Here is an 11,421-nt window from a genome sequence, read left to right as displayed (position 1 = left end):
AATTACTTGCTGCCAAAAGCAGTGATCCCACTCCACCTCCTCCCCAGCCATGTACCCCAGCACTTCCCTTCCTGTGGCACTGAAGCTCATTTGGTATCACAGCAAGGATTTCAAGGGACCTAATCCAGTAGAAAACTAACTTTGACAGAGAGGAGAGCAGTATTTTTGCTGGATTGGCTAGAGGAACCATCTCACCACAGGATGACATGAGCACAACTTGGGGGAGTCAGGACTGCCCCATGTGGTGTCAGAGAGCTGTCAGAGAGGCTTGGGCTGTATCATCACACCATAGCCCACAGCACTGAAGAATCCATGCTTAATGCTATTTTATGCTCCACATCCAAGAAAATTCTCCCATTCCTCTCTCCTGGACATCAGGTAAACTAGGCAAAACTGATTCATCCTTCAGCCATCCAACTTTCCAGACACAGTCCTGTTTTGAATGGGAGCAATTGACTTTCACTAATCTCTGCTTTCTTATCTCTGGAAGGTGTGTGACATCGATCTGACAGTTCAGCTCCACATCTACCAATCTCATCAATTTCTTACCTTAAATCAGAATACAAAAATTTACACACAGGCACAGTCCCCAGATTGTCACAGACAGACATGATGAAGAATCTACATATTGACCCAGAGGATGTGTTTATTTTTTCCTGATTATATTGGCTCTTGTACCAAAACAGGTATAAGCAGGTACTGAATTGAGATGAATTTACGTCTACTTTATATTGAACTGATATATGTTTCAGTTTCCAGCACGATTATAAAAATTAAAATATGTAAAATACCCCATGTGTTGTATTTTGATTTATTGACGTAAAAAAAATCAGGTGTTTTAACCCTTTGAGCAAATTTCCCTTAGAAAAGTTTTATCACTCTCTACTCTGGATTGCAATGACCGTGCACTGATATATTCTTTTCTGGGTGTCTTCCTTTTTTCTTTTCCTTCATGCTTTATCTGTTGGCACAGACCTAAACCCAAATTTCATCAATGTGTATCCAGGGCTAAACAGCCAACTTACTGTCTTTTAACTGTTAACTTTTAATTTTGTGGATCTTGGCTCTGTAATCTCAGACAAGAAAAGTAAAAAGTATTGCTCACTCTAGTCTTTTGCAATGTATTGTGCATGAACATAATCATTTTACTTGTATCCAACATAGATCTAAGATAGAAAACCTGGCAGAATATTTGTGAAATGAGAATTCTGTCTTTCGTTATGGTAATTAAAAGCACATTTGTGAAACTAAAGATATTCTGTTGTGTTGGCTTCTATCATAATGCTATAATACCTGTACAATACAACACAACTACTTTTGTAATCCTTTGATTTGTTTTTGTCTAAACTTTACATAGTATAACGAAATCTTCTAGGTAAATAAATGTACATACAGAAACCTTACATCGTTACATAGGCTTTTAGATGTAGCACTGTATGTTCATTTGCAAAGGAAAATAGACAACTGTTCTCTAATCAACACCTTTTAACTCTGTTTATTTTCTTGGAGAGATACTCATATGTCTACAGAAATGAGCCTCCTCCTCTCCGAGGAAGTTATGCTATCACTGTGTCCCAGAGGAAAACATGGGCTATGGGGCCTCGGCAGCATGGCAAAGTGAATTTATTTCAGATCAACACAGAAATTTGCTCAGTGACTAAATGTGTGGGGTTTTTTCATAGGATGACAGGAATGTTTAAATATTGCTCTGCAGAGGCACACCTCGCTGCCTGTGGCCACCTCAGCAGGTGCTAGGTGACTTGGAGTGACTTCTACTCTCTCACTTGCAGTAGCTCAGACAGCTTTGAATGAATCACAGGATTTCAAGAATTAGCAACAAACCTCATCACATGGGCAACCCACAGCACAGGAGCTGTCAGAACAATGTGGTGACTAAAGAAGCTGATGTGATCCCTGGATGTAGAATACCTTCCGTAGGAGTAGAAAGATGATGTTACAGCAACATTAAGGGAATAGTGTGTCTTGTCCTGGTGCCCACGCTTGAGAAAAATTATGTTGACAATTTAGGCTTCACGAAAGAGTAATAAGAGTTACATGATATCTAAGCAAAGCTGATTTATGGCAAAAGACTTACAATCAGTCTCTTTATTTTATTGAAAAGGAGACGAAGAGGAAACCTGGTGATGAACAGCAGGTTGTGCAGGTTCTTACCTACAAGGGGCTCTGTCATCCTACAGACAAAAAATATAGCCACATCCTATGGCAGGTGAAAGCTAGAAATAACATAGATAGAGTAGTTCAGGGTAAAGATCAATTAACTTCATCACAGTATTGTGCTTGGATCATATTCTGGCTTAACAGCCCCAGGAGCCCTTTTAATTATGATGGCAAAGGTGTCAGGAAACGTGTGCATGAATAATTGAGATGATATGCTGTGTAAATAGGGCCAAATGAAACTTACCTCACAGAACTTGAAAGTGCTGACTGGGACATCTGCACTTGAATAGCTCTTCAGGGAGGATTGTGCAAATCAAGGGCTCTTTTGCTGCTATGGGCAGTTCAGGAGACACTGCTTATGGCCTTCTGAAAAGCATGACTGTCTTCTATTCCTTCCTGTGCCATCTCTGCCATGTTAGCCCGTAAAGCAGTAAGGCATTCATCCTAAAATTCCTCCTCAATGGATTCAGGGGTCATTCGTGTATTCAGGGAAAAATACTCCTGTGCTTCTCTCCCATCAAAATAAATGAGTTTTCAGGCTGTCAAAAGAAATACAGAGTTCAGGCTTTTTGAATGCAGTAAGTAGCCTACAGATTGTGTCCAGGTGAAAAGCCAGTGGGGATCTTTCTTTCATTTCTTTGACTTCACATCAGTTTATTTCATGTTGTCTATTTAGATGCTAAGTGCTATAAAGTGCAAATTTGTCATTTCTATGGATGTAGTGTTTAGCACAGCTGAAGCCTGTCTTGATTGGGAGTTCTAGATGCAACCTGAATGCAGATAATAGAAATTTATAACAAGACTTGAATTAATGCTTAGTCTCCCATGCTGTATAGTTTGACATCAGTGCTGCTTTATTACTGCGAGCATTTACAGAAGTTACAGTCTTTCCAAGAGGACTCATCAAATGGCATGGTAGAAGGATTTTTTGCTTTGTCTCATAGAAGATACTTCCCGAAGTGGACTGTTCCTTTTCCATGATTATGTGCTCAAAGAAGAGTAGAAGAAATCAGCATTTGCTAATCAACAACTAATCTGAATGTAGGTAAGGACTGAAATGAAAATTTAAAACAAAAACAACTTTTAGCTTATATGGGCACTCACCAGGTCCTTGAGTGCCTGTCCTCAGCTCTCTGTACATAGCTCTAGTTGCTATCAGGTCCTGGTTGAAATTCAAATCAGTTTCAGCACTGTCACTGTTTCTTCTAATTGACTGTGTCCATCCACTTACCTGGTGGGAGAGACAGAGGAGTAAAGCAGGCAGGAAAGACCAAATGTTTTCCAACACATGCTAGGCTATTCAGAAAAATGTTAGGGATGCAGGGGCCTGAAATTGGACAAGCATTGGGATGCCCAGTGTCCTGCCATGGAGCTCTCTGTCAGGAGACAGAGACCTCTTCTTTTGTTAGTGTTAAAAGCATCAGGACCAGAGAGCAGTTGAAAACCACAGTTCAGCTGGCCATCAGTGCTGTGCAGCAGCAGAAGCACGTGGAAAAATTCTGGCTGACTCATCCCTAATTCATCTGGCATCCCAAGGAACGTGCACACTGGAGCAGGATCCCTGGCACTCCTGCAAGGGAGAGGCCTGGTACGTTGGCATGACGTGGGCAGCCACCAACCCTCTTTCAGCCAGGTAACCCCACAGTCCCCATGAGAGGGGCTGGTCTCCCTCCTGCAGCACAGGGCTGGGAGTGGAGCCCTGGGAGACTTGTGCTTCATGAGGATGCTACTATGGGGAAAGGTCAGTGAGGGAGCTGGCCCCACACCCTGGGATAACACGTGCAATGATTTGAGGAATCCATCCCAGCCTCGGACCTGCACAGCTCTGTGTGTGTGTGTGTGTGATGTAGACCCTGCTTTGAGAGACTCTGCTCTTGGCGTACAACCTCCTGCCAGGCTGGGTTTCCAAGTGCTTCTGGCAAAGGGCTGGCCAGGTGTTATTAAACCTTAATGATCTGTTCACACAGAACCCAAAAGGTAGGCAGCTGCAACCCAGGGCAAAGTAGTTTTTAAACCTGACCTTCAGCTTGGCAGTGTCTAAGCAACATATTCCATATTGAGGGATTTCAGTCACATGATGAGGTTATTTTGAAAGTATGACTGGCCTGAAGAGACAAGTAGAAAGTCTTGAGGGCTGTTTGAAAGAAAAACAGAAGAAACAAGGTGAATATCAGAGACTGTGATTTGCAGTTGTGTGCAAACTCAGAGAAGTTTGCAAGATAATCTTATAGAAAAGAATGATGATAAGTATGAGGAAAAAATGAAAGACATGAGAGACAAATGAAAGTAGTTGCTAATTACTTTAGCTCCATCCATGCATTCCTTCTACTGCCAGGGGCTGAAGAAGGTAACTCCTCCAGGAGCGACTGCTTCCACTAATTTTCTGAAGGGATGAATGAAGTTGAGAGTACTCAAAATACCAGAGCTACAAAATAAGTTTGTGGGAAATCTTTCAAACATTAGTCCTGGGATCGTGTGGTCATCCACACAGCCTGGGCAGAGCAAAGAGCTGAAGTGCATGTGTACACAGCAGTTCCCAGTACAAGGGCCTCGGGATGTCAGCTGGGTTGTGATGCCCCAAGGCACCCATAGATCAAGAGGACTGCATGCCATAATTCTTGCCACAGTGCTTAACTTCCAGATGAATGCTCTATCGGCGAGAGCATGGAAAAACTTCCTGAAACAGGATTCAGAAGTCACCAGCTAGTACACACACACATCAGTTACATCCAGAGTCTGCAAATGTATATCTATTTTACTTCCAGAAACGGCATAATTTCAGGCAATTATCTTTCCAGGGCTTTAGCCATTTTTGCCACTCTTGATAATAAAAAAAAAAAAAATTAAAAAAAAAAAATAAATAAAGACATGAATAGAGACATAATTTAGAAAATGTGGCATGTTCTAATAATAAAAACTTGGCCTGGCCAAAGCAAAGTTCCTTTACTACATGATGCTTAATCTCACACATGCTTCCATGGTTATTTTCTTGTCTTGAATCCAGTTACTTCACAGTATTTCAGTTTGTTATATATATTTTCATCTTGTGTTCTGCCACTGTTCCTGAGAGCACTCTTCGTTGCACAATTGTCTGTATTATTTATTTTGAGGCAGCTTCTAGGATAAAGAATTCATCCTGGGATTTATTCACAGTTTTGACATTGGCCAGCTGGGTGACTTCTGGCCAAGTCACTGCACCTCTTCACCACTGTTTTCCCAGCAGGAAGTGTAGGGTAATAACCCTTTCTGAAATCACATGGAGTTCTACAGATGAAGTGCTGTATAGTTTACAGTCCCTGTTTACAATGATTTCGCTGATGTAGCAGACTTACGTACAGAATTTCCCTTTGTTTTGTTTTGGTTTTAGCAGATAAAAACTTGAAAACCAGCACCTGTCAAAGTGCTTATAAACCTATGACAGAACTGGCAGAAACAGACGATCACTGAATGTTTCTTTTCCTCAGCCTGTTTAAAAAAAGGCACGACAGTAATAGAGACAAGCTTTTAAATTAGATGTTTGTGACCTATTTGGAACATGTACAATTAATGCAGACTTTGCTCATTGTTTTGAATGTTTTTCTTAAGGTTTCCTCTGCAGGAACAAATACAACATTTCTTATACTTGTAACTATGTGAACCCTTGGCCTAGCCAGGCAGCGATGCTGCTGGAATTGCAGCAGCCCCAGGACATGGCAGGGAAGAGCTGCCTGAATTTGAAAGCCTCACTGTGACACTTACTTTTTGGTCCAGCCTGAGAGTTCTCTTAACTCTGTGTGGAGTTAAGGAGAGAAGATCTGTCAAATTAGGAAAGTTTCCTGTAGTGTTTCTGCCTCTTCAAAAAAGTGCCCAACAGCCAGATTAAATTTGTCTTCCAGTGACTTTCACATCCTCAGATAGAGGAGTCTCTAAAGAGATGCAAGTGCAACAGCCAAGTAATTTGGCTAGAGATGCATCAGTTAATTTAAAAAGATGTTTCTTCTTTCACTCTTTTGCATAATCTCTTTAAAAAAAAGTAAATTAGTACTAAATACATTTTCTTACAGAGCATCAACTACCTTTATAACATACACAGTCATGATCCCGAAATAGCCTTGCACAGTAATCAGAGTATCTTATCTCTGGAGTTCACTTTTGGAGTTCAACTATGTATCAAAAAAATCCCCCCAAAGGGGGATATTAGTCAGATTACTACTGGCCTGCCTTTTCTTGGTTATCTCATCTTTATTTCCTCATTTACACACGGCATAGTTCAAACACTGTGCGCCCCTTCATAGCAAAGCTCTCCATTCCTGCTTGGAGACAGAGCCCTGGCTTTGATACCTGATATGTTACACACCAATGTGAAGCTTGATTTACCAGTGAGAATCCAAGGGAGTTCAAAATCCTATTAGTACAAGTGAGACTGGATGATCAGGGACTAGGACTGCTGTTTTGGAGCTGCTGGTCAGAGATTTTTACAGTATTAGAGTCGATTATTTGTCTATCATCTGAGCCCTAGTAAACAAAGGCAAAACTGTGCAGTATTATTTTGATGTTTATTTTAAGTGTATCATCTTGCAGTGCCAAAGTCAAGTCAGGCATCTGTTGATTCTGTAACTAAAGTACTGTTGGTTAAATTGTCCTCCTTACTACTTCATAATTGTGGGAGGAAAACATGTTAGTGGAAGAGAATTGTGCACCACAACAATGAATGTAAGTGTCATCTAAGACACAGGACATGAGAGAGAGGAATCAAACTGGAGTCAGCTGAGGACACCTCTTCTACCAGGCACTCAAGTTCCTCTAGGAGGATGTTATCCAACCCTTGAAACCTGCTTGGGATACTTCTTTCAGTAGAGCTACACCTACAGTGTATGCGGGGTGCAGACATTTTACCACGGTCAAACTGTATCCAGAGTGGTTACACTTTGTTGTGTTCTTGGCAGCACTGAAGGAGAATGATTTAGTGAATTTCTTTCATGTATGTGTTTGTAAGAGGCACAGTACTGGATGTTCGACATCACTAAGGAGCCAAAATAAATATACTGTGGTAATGACATTCAGGATGTGGAAGAGAATGTTCTATCACTTAATGACAAATAAATAAATAGAATAGCAATTCTGGCCTTGTTAACTTGACAATGCTGTTAACTTCAACACAGTAGTAGACACCTGGCTCCTTCTTACCATGCTTTTAAAGTTCTATGCTAAGCACTGGACCTGTACAGTCCTTTCTTTTCAGTTAAAAATTAAAGTTTGTTCTTATAGGCTCAGAAACTATACAGAATTTTGATAAAATACATGGCTAATTCTAGTGGTACAAAGCCCTTACTACTCTTCCCACCTTCCCCTGATTTTAGGACCCATATTAAAAGGAAGGAGTTATCTTCCAGGTAGTGTTGATGCCCATCTTCAGGACAGTCCTTTAAAAGATGTTGCTGGATATGTAATCGTCAGCATTCATTTCTTCAGAAATGCAGAGAACCCTCGGTTTCCAGAGCCAGAAAGCACAAGCTCAGATAACCATCACTTGGCACTTCTCGCTGGCCAATTTTTCACTGCTGCTTTCACACACATTTGTCACTGGCGGTTCATTAACGAGGAACGGCCAGTTTCTTGTTACAGCAGGGGGGTGCCCTAAACTTTTCCTGCCCTGCTCCAACAATGTTTGCTGGGTTTGTTTTCCAGTTCACATTAATCCCACCTGAGCCAATACTAATCTGTCAGCACACACCTGACCAAGGAACATTTAAAAGATTTGTGTGGCTGCATTTACATTCTCTGTAAGTAGACATGGTTATAATACTTCCTTTTCCTGCATTTTTCACTGTGATTCAACATTCCTGTACACAAGACTGTGCCACTTTATGGATTCTGCTTCCATTCAAGTTGACAGAGAACTTGTATTAAAAGTTTGATAGAGAAGTTTCTGCCTTCTGTGCTATTAATAGTATTGCTGCTTTATATAACTTCATGATTCCCATACAGTGGATAAATTATAACAGACAAATAAGCATCTCTGCCCACAAGGAACTTTTACTTCTGCATAAAAAGAGCTTAAAAGATAGGCAGAAGGAAAGTTCAATGCAGAAAACAGACTGAGGTTTGGAGGGCAGAGAGAAAATGCTGCAAAGAAGCAGCAAGTCTGCAAAAGGTCAAATCTTATTCTAAAGATGAGGCACAGTCAACAGAACTAGGGCCAGCATTAATGTCTCATAATACATACAGAAATTCCTGGATGAGCAGTGAAAATGGAGATGTCAGGAACAGAGAAGAAAAGGCTATTTTTCTTATAAAGTGTTTAATTTTCCAAGTGTATTTCCTCTTGCCCAAGCTTTGCCTCACCTCTTCCTGTGAGCCAATGATGATATGCCACTGAGTCACTTTTCACTTCAGCTGCATTGTATCTTCAGCAGCTTTTGTCCCCACCTCTTCAGCATTTTTGCCAGTGCTACCTCCTGTTCTCCTTGCCCAGACACAAAGTTCGGGCAGGGTGGAGGGAGAGCAAGCTTGCCCATACCCACTGCCACTCCTTCTGCTGGGTCACCTGTGTGCCAGGCTGGGCAACACACACAGCTTGGCTTTGTGGTGATCAGGGTGGCACCGAACAGCTCCTATGGGACCCACAGGGGCCAGGTAAGGACCCTTGTGCTGAATTGCATCAAATAAAGGGTTTCATGCTGTAGGCAGAGGATTTGGAGAGTAAAAGCATGGTTTAAATAACATGCTGTCTCTAGAAGCCAAATATGTACTACAAGAAATCACTAAGAGCAAACACCTCCCCCTCTCCCCCAAGTTATACTATTTAAAAGGGCATAGATTAAAATTTACCATACAGTGAGTTTAACGTAAATATCTCACGCCTGTAAAAATATTGTAAGACATTATAAAGGTTTCAAAGTCAAGCATCCATAATAATTAGAAACATGATTATTTGGATGAAGCTTTGCAGCTTTAATTCTTTCTGAGTGCACTTGCATCCTGATACTCTTAATTTGTATGATCACATATAACTTCTTTAAGAATACAGAATGCTTGATTAAGCTGGAACTGGTTCATATGTTTTTGTCAAATGTGCTGGAATGGGAGGGATGTCCCCAGGCACCTTTCTTTCTCCATTAAATGCTGACACAGCTGAAGTGAGAAGTTAGGTGAGAAGCTCAACGTACTGGTCAGTGAAGTGATTCATGCTTCTGGTACTGACACAGAGCACTCTTACTGGGAGTACTACATTTGTTCCCAGTAAATTTCACCACCAGATGGTCCATGACTGGTGCAAGCCTTGCACAGAGAAAAACTGCAGTGCTTGAAGGTTCCTGGTGCACTCCCACAGTGTGTCACTCACTGGCTAAGAGGTCTGGGTGGCCCAGAAACCTTATGTCAATCAAAAACTGAAACACATCTCTTTATGCACTAGTTTGTACCTTTCTGCAATATGGCAACAACTTTTGAAAATGTATTTTCAGGTTCTTCATTTTAGCATGGACCCTAAGGTTGTTGCAAACAAGAGAAATCTAACTTAATTAACCAAAGAGTATGATTTTCGTATGGGATTTGCCTTGCTCTCACTGATGAGCTGGTTCTCCAATACAGCTTCATGCTATTGGTTAGTGTTGGAGAGGCTGGCCTCCACAGCATCGGGCCTCCTTCAGATTGCACCTTTGGAAGGGTGAGTTCAGAGCAGGGCATGAATGCTATAGGTCATATGAATTTAATATGGCACTCCAGTAAGCTCTCAAGTTGCCACAACTGTGCTGTCATCAAGCCCAGCAGCTGAGTGCAAGGCACTATACAAAAGGAGGTTTTTGCATTCACAGAGTTTGCTCAAAGTTGCTTGGCCCATCAACAAGGTAACATATTCACTAGAAGAAGTAAGGATTCTCTAACACAAGGGCACAATATATTCACTAGAAGAAATAAGGAGTCTCTAACAAGCAAGTTTATCCTAGAACAGACCATTAAAATTAAGTAAGGCACTTGTTTATCAAAAAGTTCCTTTAATTACCAAGAAGAAGCCAAATGTGACAAATCCATGACAACACTGAATTGTTATTTTACTGCAAACTTTATGTTTTAAAATAAATTCCTCTACCATGAGACCTGGGAGTACAGAGAGTATTTGCCTATTAGCAAGCATTATTTTGCATTAATTACCTTAAGAAACAGAAGAGTGAAACTGAAGTTAGCAATATACCATGGAGAGCTTTCTGAGATGGAAAGGATTCACACTCCATGCTTTTCCTCAGCCTTTCTCAAAATATACCAAATATATTAAATGTGAGGGGACCTATATATACAGATTACTGTTTGTTTCTCTACAAAGCTGGAACAGCAAGTACACTGTCAGGTCAAATTAAAGGTTGCTGATTTTTATTATTTAATTGCAAATCCTTCAGCACTTTTTTTGGGGGGGGGGGTCAAAGTCAAGAGACTGCAGTAAGAATCCTACCTTTTATATTTTTTAAGCAAGTTTTTAATTTTTTTGTACCACAAAGCTTGCAAATATGAAAAGAAAGTATCCTAAAAACTCAGAAAACAGATGGCAAATAACCAACCACCTACCTATCTTCTCTAAATGTCTTATTTTTAAGAAAATGGGCTTTTAAGCCAACTTCATTTGTGGGTGGGCATTGACTCATGAGTTTTGAACCCTCACTGTGGCAATGTAAATCTGGATCAAAACTTAAATTCTACGTTTCAAAAAATAACAGTTGAAAAAGATTTTAAAGCAACAGAAGTGCTTGTACTCCATTTAATTTTCATACAATCCAAATTAAATATGTATTTTCAAATTCCTCAAGCATTGCTGCTAGTCAAAACACAAAAGAAACCTGTTAGTGTCTCAGTCACAGGAGATGTAATGAAGAGTTTAAGCAAGTGCCTGTCAGGAATGCTCATGGCATAGCAGGTCCGGCCGGGGAGGGGAGGTCAGATCATCCCTCAGTTTTTCTCAGCTTTCTGATTCCTAGAAAGGAATTATTAGTGAGACACTTCAAAGGGGGGCAGTGCCATGCAGCTGTGACAAATCAGTGACAATACTGTGGTTTTTATATACTGAAGATCTTTATGTCATATTCTATAATATCCTCACACAGATAAGTTCATAAGGTAAGATAAAAGAAGCTGTCAAGTAGATAAGATTCAGTCATTTTCAAGCTGATTAAACAATACTGTTGATGACAGAGGTTAGCATAGGTCTGGCTTGGCAAACAACAATAATTGCTGATCATCATAATAATAATAATATGTACAAGAACAGGAAGC

Source organism: Corvus moneduloides, chromosome 1, assembly GCF_009650955.1.
Source record: "Corvus moneduloides isolate bCorMon1 chromosome 1, bCorMon1.pri, whole genome shotgun sequence".
NCBI lineage: Eukaryota > Metazoa > Chordata > Aves > Passeriformes > Corvidae > Corvus > Corvus moneduloides.
Note: the sequence above shows the minus strand (reverse complement) of the source record.